The sequence below is a fragment of the Chelmon rostratus genome, chromosome 18, assembly GCF_017976325.1.
Source record: "Chelmon rostratus isolate fCheRos1 chromosome 18, fCheRos1.pri, whole genome shotgun sequence".
NCBI lineage: Eukaryota > Metazoa > Chordata > Actinopteri > Chaetodontiformes > Chaetodontidae > Chelmon > Chelmon rostratus.
Window position 1 is genome coordinate 2402467 of NC_055675.1, and position 14930 is coordinate 2417396.

General features: G+C 43.2%; 1 protein-coding gene across 2 annotated transcripts in view; it reads left to right on the plus strand.

Annotated features, from left to right (window-relative positions):
• Positions 1–14930, plus strand: part of LOC121621933 (heparan sulfate glucosamine 3-O-sulfotransferase 5) — an 88119-nt gene that overhangs the window by 27691 nt on the left and 45498 nt on the right. The window lies entirely within an intron of this gene.

The window sequence follows — 14930 nt, forward strand, 5'->3', positions numbered from 1 at the left end:
GAAGTCATTATGAAACATTGCATGACTGAAATTAATTTTTCTTATATATTTTCTTATATATTTTAAATTCAAACTGTTCAAGCTAACCTAACGTAATTAGCATCAAAGGGAAGCTAATTACCTAACCTATGACCTGTCATAATTGTCATGGTCATGAATGAGTGAAACACCTTTCCATTGTGCATATACAGTGGATATATATATATATATATATATATATATATATATATATATATATATATATATATATATATATACAGCCTATTAGCTTGTGTAGTGCCTGTGATCGTTAACCCATAAACACTAAACTCCTGCCCCAGTGGGGTCTCTCAGTAGTTTCCAGTTAAAGACTGTGACTGCACTTCGTAGCCACTAGTTATGAATGTGGACACGTGCCAGTGCTCTGTTTTCTCAGTCAGTCTGAGTATATGCATGAAGAATCAACCAAAACAGAAGTATTTGGCGAATGGATGGTAAAAATACATATGCAAGCTTAACAGGAAGTGGGGATGATGTTCGGGTGGTGGTTGGGTGGAACTGGAGGTGGAAGCAGGGACAATACAGAGGTGGGCCAGCTCTTTAAAATAACAGTTTGTTTGAAGCGGCTGACCCCAGGGTTAACACATTCACAAGTCATGAGTGTCCCCCATCTCCACTGCCACCTCCATCGAGCTGAGGACACGGCGGCGTTTTCCATGATTAGGTGCTGCTTCTGCCTCACAAGCACAATGGAGATGAGGGAGACGGCGGGGGGGTGGAAGTGAGGAGGAGAGTGTCGGGCAGGGATTGGATTGGAGATGAGAACAGCGGGGCCATCCATTCTGAAACGCCAGCGAATGCCTGCATCAGTACATCTAATATGTGGATGAATGTCTCGACCTTCAGTGGTTATCGTCAGCAGAGACCACTGACCCTCACATCGCTCTCTCTCACAAGATTTGCTTAAAGCTGAACTAGGCAAGAATTTTAAGTAAAAATAGAGCCGTTCTAGCAAATTAAACCACAAAGAAGGGCTGCGGTACCGATGAATATCTGATTCCCAGCTATGGAATTGCTTTATATTTGCCCTAATTTCCCAAATTAAATTCTGGTTGCTGGCATTATCAGTCACGGGAGTATTTCCGCCCACAGGAAGTGACTGAATCCTAAACAGAAGTAAGTGGGCGGTTTGTCAAGCGAAAGCTGCATTAACAAGCATTATCTGATATACATGCTTATATCCTGCCATCTACAGGCTGCAGCACTACTAACATCACACAATACAAAACCCTGACACAGAATACATATACTCACAATTTAGAAAATTTAAGATCAACACATGTAATGACAGCTTGCAAATAATTTCTGAAAATTATTGTCTGCAAATAGATCTTTTGTTCTGAAGGCATGGAAGCAGGGAGAAAGGCCAGCAGGTCACCAGAAGTATTGGGATTTATCCTCTGAAGGCCATGAATGTCCACCTCAGACTTCATGGAAATCTTAACTTGCCATGCCATGGATGAAGATGTTGGCGGAGGGGAAATTATCAGATTGTCCTCAACCTTGGTGAGTTGTTGAAACGCTTTAAACAACCGAGCCAAACTGTTTCCTGCAGGTGCCCTCTTCTGGCTGTGAGAATACGCGCCTATCTGTCGTGTCTGGGGAGCAGAGGTGGGAGTAACTTAACATTGTTCCATCGCACAATGTCTTATTGAGGAGGTCAGGCGTAGAGGAGTGGGTGACTTAAACATCGGAGCTGTTCGCATTTCCCCTTTCAGTCAATGTTGATTTCTTTTAATCAAGATCACAATCTCCCTCTAATCTTCAGCAAGGAGTTTTGAGCACTGTGGCTATATGGCAACGTAGGTCAGTCCGCCACGTTAATTACTGAGAGCTAATCCTGACTTTGATGATCCTGATTTTTACTCTTGCGTCACTACTTGGTTGTTGTTGTGTGGAGACAAATATCATAATTATTGAATTGTTTGGCAGTTTTTTGGTGATCCCTGCATGACTTTTCAACTAGAACCATCATCAGGTCGAAATCTGAACTTGTCCAGTGCTTTGGTTTGTGAGCGAATACAGCAAAACTAATCACCTTCCACCTTGAGCCGTGCTGATTAGCAAATGTTAGCGTGCTAGCTCGCTGGATGAACATGGTTAAAAATATACTCTCATGTTAGCGTTGCCGCTGTGAGCAGTGGCTGTGTCTCAGTGCAGCCTTGCAGAGCCACGAGCATAGCTGAAGACTCAGTCTGGTTCTAACCAAGTTGTTTTAAACTTTAAACCGAAAGGTGTCAGATAAGGAAATGCTCATATAAATCATTTTTGTAGCGGTCATGGTCAGACAGCGGAAAACAACCTATTTTGTCCGTCCGGTGTGAGGACTGTTGATAATGTCAAGAATAAATTCCATGCCAGCAGTAATATTTAGCTGTGGTACAAAGCCTTGGACTGACTAAAGTAAAATCTGTTATCTGTATTCATATTCTTTCACCTTGGTATCTGAATCAATATATGTACTACATACACTGCACAGGTATGATAATGTGTATTACTGAGACAACAGACAATCACAGTCAATAATGAGCTTGTATTTTTTAACCTTGTATTTCATCCTATGGTGACCTGTGGGGAGAAGGTCACGGCTCTGTATGGATTATGCACTGCATTCTTCTTTATATTCACAGCATTAGCCTCCACATATTCCAGATTTTGGTTTTCTCTCAGGCTGAGCAGGATCTCTCTTTATTGGCACTATGATAAATATGTTGCACAGTGAATGCCTACAGTCCCAGTGGTATGATCATTTTCCACTGATCTGACTTCTGCTTAATGAGGCTGACACCTTCATGCTCCGCATAATGAACCCACCTGTGACTTCACTGACTTATGTGCTCTCAGTCTTTACGTGTGGGTGGGAAATATGTGCCACTGCATTGCATCATTTACACTGATTGCACCGTGCTCGCTGTGCATTTGAGGATGTAATCTCAACTTTGTTATATTTCCGACGGCCGTTAGTGGAGAGATGTTTTGCTCTAGAGGGACAGATCCTCAAGGTTGGCTCAGTATGTCTGTTTCTGTCTGACTCTCTGTCACTGTATCTGTTCAACTCTATGCTCAGATTGTGTGTATATATGAATAATGCTCTTTCTCAGAGTTATCTGCCTTTGGCCTACAGTAGCTGCTGCCAGGATATTGCACACCAAGGTTTATAAGCAGGCAGCTGACATGTCTCTCTGTGGAATAATATATTTTCTGCTGCACCGTATACCTGTACAGAAGTAATAATCTGTGACATTTTCATATACACAAATGTCTACTTTGCCTTCTCCATTTTGCTGATAAAACACAATAGTGATTGAAACTATCACCAGATCATAAAACCTTGAACAGGCATGCCAGCAGTGCCCGAAGCACCTGACAAAAAGAGAGAAAAGAAGCGCCAAAGACTGTGTGCCGCCTATAATGATTCGTAAGGGATAATTCTCGTTCATTACCAACTGGAGCTTATTTTCAACGCCTAGACCATCATTCTTCTTCTCAAAATCCTGCTTTTACCCCCACGCATCTTTACAGTTTCACTGATTTTCTTTTTGGAATCTGCCCATCTGAGATATGCTCATTGACTCGCATTCAATTACAGTGCACACACATTGCCTCTCAGGCTCCATACTGTGCAGTCTGCCCTAACGGATTGTTGGAGGCTGTGTCTACTACTCTACTGCTTTTCGGCATGTCCCTGCATCCTCGCTCACCAAGTTCATTGCTGAGATCTGGGACCCAATTGACTAATTGCTCATGTTAGATTGTAGAAAAGCCTGAACTATTTAAACTGGACAAAGAGAGAAAACTCTCTATAAGCCCTGTATACGTCCAGAAATGGCTGCAGCTTGCGCCAGCCACAGAGGAAGATGGGTTTTGTCAGAGCAGAAGAAACATGTGAGGCCATAGTTGCTGTCCGTGGTGCTGAATCAGCCTCTTCCCAGGATTATACTGCCTGTTGACACACAATGAGAGGATAAGAGCTGAGGGCACTGTGCTCATCGGCTTTTTGTCACAATAATGGGTTTCACCGTTTAAGGAAATTAATGTAATGATTCTTCGCTTATCTCCGTTGACAGAAAGGTATTTGTGCATTGAATGAAAAAATGTTCTTAATCCAAACACTGTAGCTCATTAGTATGGCAAGTCATCTGGGCTAATAGCTGTTACTGTGTTGAAAATGTAGGAGGCTAGAGCTGCATCATTTTGGTTTAGAGGCAGGTAGTAATGAACTAGCATGTCAGTGATACATGTACCGTCTGTGTAATTGTTTAAGATATGCACTTTGTGATGGGGTGGAAACCCATTCCTAACCCTGTGAGACCAGTATACCAAGGCTGAGGCGCAGCTCTGCAGATGTGTACTGTATATTACATCCTTTCAGTCCATTTGGCACTAAGCAAGAGAAAGTTGTAAATAAATCTGTTAAGATGATGCATGGGCTGCACATAAAGTGCGCCGCTGTAATATTGTTGTATGTGTGGCACAAAGCAAATAGACGATGATCAAGGCCTGGGTTATGAGGCAGACCTTATATGAGCTCTGCGATCATTGCAGTGCATTTTTATACTCCTCCTGTAAATAGACCAGTGGTAAGAGTGGCCATGGGCAGATGAGCTCCTGTAAAATAGCACAATACCATTAATGTTTTTTATCTTTTTCAACAAAAGTGGCCATGTTTTATGAAGCTAACGTGACTCGTTATTATTTTCATGGTCCATGGTTTAGCATTGGGGTGTGGGTGCGGCAGGATCCCATTACAGTGTGTGTGGCCTGTACAATAAAACATAAATCTCTGACATGTAAGCTATTGTTCTGCTCCCCTCCCTCCGCCTTTTTTTTGCTTAAATCATGTGGTTTCTGCTTCGACATTTTTGAGAAATATCTTTATTCACTTGTGAGACGGTGAGATGAAAGGTTTGATATCAAACTAAGGTCTGTGTGTTAAGGATGGAGCTGGAGTCACGATGTTGTTAGCTTAGCTTAGCATAAACACTAGCAGCAGAGGGAAACTGCTAGCCTGCAGTATGCCTGACAGAACTTCTAAAGCTCATTAATTAGCACCTAGCCTGACTGTTTAATCTGTACACAAACAGATGTCTCATTTTAGTGGGAGTTACCTGATAGAACTATTTAGAATAAAAACAATTAAATGAAAGAATAACGGCTGGTGTTGTGACCGTATGCTGCAAACAACAGCATACTGCCAAAGTAAAGAAATACAGACAACTAAGTCATAGCTAGAGAAGCTACTGATGTGGCCACCTCTCATCCTCTCATCCATACTGATTTAAGTTTATTCCATACTTTTGCAGTTAGCAAACACACATTCTGTTGGCTTGTGGCTAAATGAACAAAAACACTGGTCAGCATAGTCACACTTAAATAAGGACTGGTGTGTGAAAAAGCAGATTATATGTATTCCATATATGAACAGACAGCTTTTAAAAATATGAATGTTACCACGTTACTCTAGGTTTTGTACTTCTTCTATTAGAGCTTTTTTTAAGCTCATTAATGGCTGAGTGGGAATTTACTGTGATAAGATTATCTTACTTGAAACAGTCAGTAATAATGCATTAACATGAAAGTAGGACTGGTAATAAAGTGTTTTCTACCAACCAGTATGGTAGCTGTTGCCCTGATGTCAACAGTCGGAGATGCTTCATAGAACAAATACACCAGTGTTCATCAAGACGTAGGAGCACTGCAACCACCCTGATTGTGGTATTTACTTTTCTGTTTGCATGTGTGTTAACAAACAAGATATAGTGTGCCAATTAGTGAACTTGAGAGGTGTTGGTAGGCCTATTTTTTCATTGTAGACAGAGCCAGACTAACTGTCTACAGTGGAGTCAAAGGCTAACATCATCCTGGCTGTGCTTCACACACAGACGTGATGTTCATCTTCTCCTGTCGATCTTGGAAAGAAAGCATATGAGCATGTTTCTCACAGTGTTGTGCTATTTATTGACAAAAGCTCTGGTATTAAAAGGAATTAGAACATTAGGTTTTCCTCTTTCCACGTCTGCACACAGGTCGAGCTCTCCTCACTGAAATACCTCCTGATTTGGCTTCAGCGACTCGATGTTTGTCTGCTCATGTTGATGTGATTTACTCCAGGCCCCCAGCTGATGCTCTCCACATTATTTGTCAACACAGCAGAGCATTACTTATTAATGAGTTCTTCATGCTTTATTAAACTTACTGTCATAACACCTCATCGGGGACCGTGGAGGGAGCTCGCTCGTCCGCCTCCCACTGGTGAAAAATAACTCTTTTAAGATGAAACCTGAAGTTGTTTATTTCTCGTATTTAGTCCGTTTTGCTCGCAGGGTGTGACACACCGCCGTTTATAGAGCCTGGAGTAAGTCAGATCAGACTTGAAGGGATGGAGCTGCCTGCCTGATGTGTGCTGGGCATCTTCAATGAGTCTGTTACTTAGGAGGTGTGTTTGCATCCGTCAGGCAGGCAGGGCATTGACTTTGGCCCGCTTACTCATCACCATTTATCTTTCCTGTTGATGTCCATTTACAGAGCTTCACGCCTGATGATTTCAGCAATCTAAAGTTATCGCCACCTCACCAGCAAGTGCAGTTATGCCAAATGGGCCCTGTGCCTGCCAACAGGAACACAGCTACCCCTGCCACTCCTTATCAGTAGGCGCTGCTGTAAACCCCGAACAGCTCGGCTATTTTAGGGCAATCCTCTCCTCCTGCGTCCCCTCCAGCATCTCCTGCAGGGCTGCTGTCATCTTTATGGATGTCACTCACTGCAGGAGGACGTGGCCATGCTCGCCTTGCCCTGGAAGTCCTCTGACGGGGGCACAGTGCCAGGGCCAAATTATCTGAAACCCGTCCTAAAGATCCCACCGTGGCGTTACGCCAGCTCTACAGAGCTATTCCCTCCTGTGAGACGTTTCTAATACACTCACCCCTCTACTTAATCCACTTCAAAGCGCAGTGGGTTATCTAGACATCCTCAAAAGCATGTTTGTTATTTCACCTGCAGGAGTCTTCATCTGCCGCGCCACAATCCGTCACCTGGACACATAGCGACAGAACAGCTGTGATCCGTTCTCAGTGTCTGCTTTTACACGCAGACAAAGGAGATAATCCCATCATCACCTGAGTGTGGCATGATGTTGCACCATCTCAGCTTGGATGATCAAAGACTAGAAAAACAAGCTAATTGGCACTCCCTGGAGACTCTGAGCTGGAGGATAGATCCAGCCTGTCTCAAAACAGTAAAAATATTCTCTTTGAAATTATGCAATGCTAAAGTTTGCAGTGTTGCAGAGTATGTCATTTAAACAGGCAATTTAAAAATGAAACCAGACAGAGGATTCAAAAAAAATACTCCCTTAACTCCCTCCAAGTTTTCACTGAACTGGCAAAAAATGCCAGCGTTACAGAATTAAAGATGCACTCAGCAAGATTTCTGTACATAAAAACACAGTTGTCTCGTTAGCTGGAATCACAAAGTGAGGCCGCAATAGAGAAGAATGTCCCGCCTCCCATAGCTTCTTCCTGTGTGTCCAAATGAAGCTCTTCTGCTGTAGACAATCATCGGTCTGAAGGAACTGCTGACTCAAAGCTAACAGGACCACACCGGTTTGCATGTTTTCCCACCAGCTATTCATTCTAAACTTTACAGCAGTGCCGACTAGTTTCCAAGTGACTGTTTCACCTGTCTCCAGTTTTAAAAATGTTAGTGTGCAAAGACTTGAGGTAGATTATGAGGCCCAGTGTGGAGAAATGAGCTGCTGGGCCCCTATTAAGACCCTGTTTCTTCCCCCACAGTACTGGCCCCAGGTTTGCTGTGTAATTGTGAAAACACAAACACATTTAGGAAAATGCACCATGTAAGCATAACATCACACACCACTTGATTTTGACACAAGGCTTCAAGGCCAGCTGTCAAAGCAGGCTCCATCTGAGGGAGTGCTTTAGTAGTACATAATCCCATATTCCTAAAATAACTGTCAAATCTGTACAAACTAGCACACAGTAAAACTGAGGGTTTGGGGGGCCCTGGAGATCTAGTGCTCCAGGACAGGCGCCCACTTTGCCTGGTTGGAAACCCAGCCATGGTCATCCATCACAGTGAACATTTATTTGTCTTTATTCATTTATTTATCTGTCAAAGGACCTTCTTCTTGTGTGTTAATGCAGTTGTGAGTGGGGAAAAATCTTGCCATGTCTGAAACTGAATATTCAGCTACCAAACAATAATCCTTTCACAGTGAAAATGACTGAATGACCTGACCCTGATTCAAAGTACCTAATGCTGCTTTTGCTGACAAATCTTGCATGTTGGAGAGTCTGCAACATTTTTTTTTTTTTAACTTTGGTTTTGTTTATCAAAACATTTCTCAAATCTCGGATAATCCCTTTTTCTAAATCATTCTAAAATGGCATGACGACAGTGGGAAAGTGTTCAGCAGCGGTGTCAGCGTGTGTGTAATTTGTAGTTGGCGAGAGAAAGCAGAAGCACAGATGTGTTTTCTACAAAAAGCAACATGCAACAGAAAGATTGACACTGCAACACTGCCTCATTGCCTCTTTGATAACAGTAATAGAATCATTGAGCTTTGCCTCTCTATAAACACAGACATCAGAAGGTGTGCTGACGCTCGTTGTCATTATAGAGAATAACTGATCAAATATCAGGCTGCAGTCTGCTGTTGATCGTTTCACAGTGTCAGATTTCATTTATCTCTCTCAGTGTCTGAAGCACTTATTATCATCTTGTGTATGGAAGACCCTCCACAAATAATGCCTTCATATACATTAACCATAAACCTGCAGCATTGTTACCTCTCATTGTCATGGTGGAATTCACCATTATGAGCAGTGGTGTATATACACACTGTCAGGCCGGGACTGAATTGAGGACTCAGGTGCAGAGTGATATCGTAACAGGCTTTTACGTAAAAGCAAATGGCTATGAAACTTATTCTTGCTTCAAACGTCCTGGACCAGGTAGTGGCCAGAACATAAGGGAACAAAATAAACTTAGAAAAACAACACAAAACGCTCTGAAGTGAGGAATCGAGGCTATTAAACTTAGAAAACAGAAATCGCTCCAGATGGAGGAAAAATAACAAAGCTACCAACAATTATCTCTGAAAATTTATAAAACAAAAAACGCTCACAAGGAGGATAATAAATAGGCTACGAGGTATTTTCGGTACTGGACTATGAGGCTTAAACAACTGAAAAAAACTCTCACAAGGAGGACTATGAAATATCTAGGACAAAGACTACTAAACCTGAACAACAAAAACGCTCACAAAGAGGACTATGATTCTACAAGGAAATAACTATGGAACTCAAAAACTCAGAACTAGGCTATGAAATTTTACAAAACACAAAACGCTCACGAAGAGGATCAAAGGCTTACTTGGCAACTTGAACTATGGCTGTGGATCTTGGGGGGCACGGGTGAAACGACCATCTGACGAAAAACACACTGGCACGAGACAAGGGAGACGCAGACTATTTAAACACATGGAGGGTAATAGGCAACAGGTGGAGACAATAGGTAATCAGGAGAACGCACCGGTGACACATGAGGGAGGGCAAGTGCTCTGAAACGAGAGGAGAGTTAGGTTCACAAAATAAAACAGGAAATAACAAGACAAAAACCCAAGACGAGACAAACCTCACCGCGGTGTGACACACACAGGGCAGCTGTCACTCCAATGTGCTGAAACACAGTGTAGCACAAGTTTAAAGAAGCACTTTAAGTTGCTGCTCATTTATCTCCTGCGTGAGCAAAACAGGCAAACACAAAAAGGCCCTGCTGGCTCCTTAGGTCTAATGAGTCTAAATGGGTCTAAATGTCAGGGAACAGGATCACCTGCTGTAGTCTGGCAGGCCGCTGTCATACTGGTAATAGTTGACTGGCACATACAGTCTGCCACAGGAGCTGGGCAATTAAGTGGGCAGACAAACTCCCTTATCTCTAATGAACACTTGCAGTAGCTTTAAAAGCTTTCACATCTGTCCTGGCAGGGGTCGTGGGGGCGGTGTGTGTGTGTGTGTGTGTGTGTGTGTGTTATACTAGTTGTCTCTCACCATCACGCAGTCTCCTCTGAACTGCTTCAGCAATCTGTGTGTTTTTCAGAGAATGTGGGCAAACAGTTGATCGTTACTGTGGAGGGTTTTGAAAGGTGGAAATCAAAGGTGGGTCACCAAACAAAGGTGGCGTTTTCCAGCCCAGCCCCAATGATCAGATCAACCTGTTTGACTTATTCCCACAGATCACCAGTTAAGTTAATGCTACAAATAGCAGCGCAAAACTATAATAGGCATGTTATTCCCTTACCTGTGGTGGTATCGAACCATGCGCATATTGCAGAATGTTTTTTTTACACCCGCAGACCCCATCTTTATGTCCAAATGCTGCATTGTGGCCACATTTTAAAAGAAAAACCCACCTACCATGTTAAAGGTCATCTCACTCTGCCGCTTCCTGCTAGCTTTACAAAGCTACAAGTGGGAGCAGAAGCTTTAAAAAGGGTTGAAGTCTGTCTGCGGCATTGCTTCTCTTCAGCTGAGATGCTCCATGTTTCTCAACTCTTCTGCACATTAAGATTCTGAATCAATCAGACATAATTATACCAGGTGTAGACCCATGGATTGGATCTTTTTATCCAGATAATGTATATTCTAATAATGTTCATGCCAGGTGTAGATGGAGCCACAGATTTTCTGAACAGAGCTGGTGGAAGTCTTTTGCTGGCTCATCCCAGACACTGAAGGTCTGGTTTCAGACCTCTGAGTCACCACTGACATCTCCAGTTTGTTAAGTGACTCAAGAGCAGTGTAGGCAGGAACAGCATTTCCGTACGTATGTGACAAATAGCGACAGAAAATTGTCCACAGAAAGAGAAACAAGTGTGGATGAGACGGCAGGACGTTGGACCACAGCCTCTGTGATAAGGTCACTGATTGGTGAAACCAGGCTGATGAGAGCCACCAAACCAAAACAATGAGCTTTAAGATGCTGACAGGCTCCGTAGAGCAGAGGGGAAGTGCAGCGATGGGTGCTAACTCTCTGTGAGTGCATTACTATGAGCATCACAGTCTTTTGATCTATTGTTAGAATGAAACTATTGATTAGTGCAGCTCTAAAATCTAAAATCCAGGCAAATAAAACCAAAACTATCCGCAAGACCAAAAACCACTAGAGATGAGTGAGAAAGCAGGGTCTCTGGCAGTTTGGATGAAGTGACCCTCTGAGGAATAAACCTGGAATTAACACATATTCATGGTATAATCAGGCTGCCAGCCTTATCTGTGGCATGGTAGATGAGGTATTGATTTCTAACAACAATGTCTTTGTTCATTTATTCCTCCACCACATCCTGATTATGCCAGTCCTCGCATACACAGCCGCTAACAATGCTTCTTCTCCCTTTAAACCTCAAACCCTATCAGCATACAAGACACTTGAGAATAGAGACTCGACAAACAAACCGAGAGAAAAGAGAAAATACATTTGCATTACTCCGCTTTGCTGGTCGCATCTATGTTCCTTACAAATTGCATCAGCTAAGATCATTAGCATGAATCAGTGTGGAGGCCTGACACAGCAGTATGAAAGGGTACAAAGGGGCTGAGAGAGGATGATTATGTGGAATCTCAGAGCGGGCCTATCTCTGGCACACACACACCGCCGCTGCATGCCGCGCTGTCACAAGACAAGCTGTTGCCAGTCAGCAGAGGAGCGTGTAGACGGCGAGGAGACAGTGAGCGGGCGGTGTTTATTCTCCACGAAGGCGGCGCAGTCCGACTGAAGGCCGGGGCTGCCGCTGGTGACAGGGCATCGCAGCGTGATTGACTGCACAGCCTGTGGAAATTATCACTGGGGGCTGAGGAATAAAGCAGAATAAGCCTGGTGCTATCACATGTCACCGTCCCCCGTGCGGAGGAATATGCACGTCACCCAAGTCTGACGGCCTGTCTGGGCGAATGTAACGGTGCCGTCTGAGATAGCGAGGGATTACATTTTTCATTAAAGCTGCACGAGGCAGCCTGGAATGTTAGCAACGGCGCACATCAGCAAGAGGTCACATCATGTGGCGTGATGTCAGTGAACTACACACAGCGTGCTCCCATGCACACAGCCGGCTGTACACCTCCTACTCCTACTGTACGTGTCCGCAGTATGTTTCATTTATTTCTTTCAGTTCATTTAAGACTGAAATTTATTCATAAAGCCATTTGTTTGATGATTTTACATGAGGATAGATTCATCTGACGCAATGAGGCCTGACAGCCTTTTATATTAAAACTCATTTGGCATAAACTGCCTTATATACACGAAATGATGTTATGTGTTGCAATCTGAGACTAGAGGTGTACAGCAACCAGAAGGCAGCCTGCTTCATTTATATTTGAAGGAAAGCAGTAGTTGTAGCCGTTCAGTGAGCCATTTCTGTCTTGACAGCCACCTCTTTGTGGCTTAGAAGTAAAGTGAATAATCATGTTAAATATTCAATGTAAACTACCACGAGGAAAGATTCAACTTTTGGCCAGATGTTTTTGTTGGAGGACCATCGTTGGCCCACAGGCCACTATTTGCCTGCTACTGGTCTACTTCACTGAGGATGAATTTGGACCAACAGGGACACACTATATGGCAAGGGCTCAGTGCTCTTCTTAACTGTGACATGACCTAACCCTTTCCAGCTTTTCTCACCGTAGGATTCATTTTTTCAGACGAGACTCCTGGTGCAGTTAAATTGAGACCTCTGGAGCAAACAGACCCACTGCTCTCATATGATGTCAGATTGTGCAGTTGTGTTTCTTCCGACGCAAAGATCTGACAAAGACAAAGATGCTCGTTGGTCTAGTTTTGACTCAGGTGTCTGCTTCAGTAAAGGCCTTTTAACTTCTGTAACTTGATGTCAGTCAGTGCCTTGACTTTGGGGGTAATTTGTTTCCCTTTTTGGGGGAATGTTACAAAGTGCCAAATGTTTAAAACCCTGTAAAACAGACAAAACACAAAGCTGCACAGCAGATAATGAGATATCAGTTACAAAAGACAGAGACGTTGGTGGGGGAGATAGTTGTGAGATCCAAGTCAAAAACCAAAATGAAAACAAGCCAAGTGATTCCATAGCTGGGGTGTCCTCCGGGGAAAGACGCAGTCCCCTCTGGTCTTCAGCTCAGACAGGAACGGTTGGCCTGCTCTTGTGTGAGGCCTTCAGGCTGTGCACAGTTTGGAAGCGAGCGCAACTCTGACATATAATCTGGAGCCTGGCCAATGAAGAGCTCAATAAGCTTTAAAAATCAATCCTAAAACAAATGGATAACCAGTGTAGTGATGCTGAAGCAGAGTTCTAACATCTTTCTTTCTTTCGTTCGTTCGTTCGTTCGTTCGTTCGTTCGTTCGTTCGTTCGTTCGTTCGTTCGTTCGTTCGTTCGTTCGTTCGTTCGTTCGTTCGTTCGTTCGTTCGTTCGTTTTGTTTTGTTTTGTGGACTACTTGAAGCCTGTTGAGGGATTTCTGGTTCACACCTGTTGAGAGACCACTGCAGTAGTCCAGTGGTAAGGAAACAAAGGCATGCATGATGCTGTCTGAATCTTTAAAACTCAAAGATATGGTTTTTAGGGGACAAAAACAGAACCTGACAATACCAAATGCGTCAGTGTTTGGAATAGATTCCATAAAGGCACCTTCACATTTCACAGGATTGGTAACTTATCCAGATACATAAGTATAGCTGTATCTTCTACAGGTTTTGCATGATTTTGCCCACTTTCAGTATACTTTGCAATCCTGTGCTAAGTCCACAGAAATTGCTCTTCCTATGCTTTAAGTTGCCTCTTCTTTCCCTTCATTTCAGTATAACAGGCACACCGCAGAGGCTAACCCATCACAGTGCACAGCTTACTGCTACTGTTGTAAATCAAGTTTACAGTACACAAGTAGTGACCCTGATTTTGTATTAAGCATGGACTATGATATATGTAGGCACGCTTTCCGCTAGCAAACACTGGACTTTGTCATAGAAAAGCATGGAAGTGTCCATGAATACACGGAAAGCACCTCACTCAACTCACTGCTAGTTATTTTTCAGACTGTGCTGACATGAACTGAAACCAGCAAGTCGTGTCAAGGTAGGAAAACTGATGCATGCAGCTAACCACTGCATTGCATGAATGTATTTAAGTGAAATGTAAAAATGCAATGGAGGTAAAATGAAGCTTGTTTTCAAGAAACCCTCTCATTTGAACACATGCATGCACGGGTTTAAGTATCATTAACTGGGGTCACTTTAGCAGCATTAAACATGCTGAATGGCTTCAGGCTCTTGACCTTCAATAAGAGGCTCTTGACATGAATGTTACCTGAATACATAAACAAGATCTTGCACCATTATGTGGCACAGCTGCTGGTGCTCAGCTGCAGCACATGAAAAGTCCTTGCTAGAGCAATAGCCAGCTTTGTTAACAACCGCTCATATTTTCTGCTCCATAAATTAGATTGGAGGATCCGAGTTGGCTAATCCCTTGATGACCAGTCGCACTGATCAGTGGGGTCATATACCTGATAGGAACAGCTTGTAAAAAAAGATGCCAACCATTAGCCTCAGTTACAGGGCTCTTATAAAACTATAGTGGATCTTTGCTGATTGGACTTGCAGCATGTTTATCAATGCCTCTTAGCTGATAAATTCGAATTGCAGTGCTAGTAAGCGTTTGTCGATCCAGCAGTCAATGATATTTTTCATGTTTCCGCCAGTGTCTGCAAATGTTGCTTACAAATCCTTTGGAATCCAAATTGGAATGGATCGTCTTTGCTAGATCCAGATCCATACAGTAGATGGGTCAGTAAACCCAGCAGAGCCTTTCAGCAGGCGCCACACCAGACCAAATCAATCCTAGAG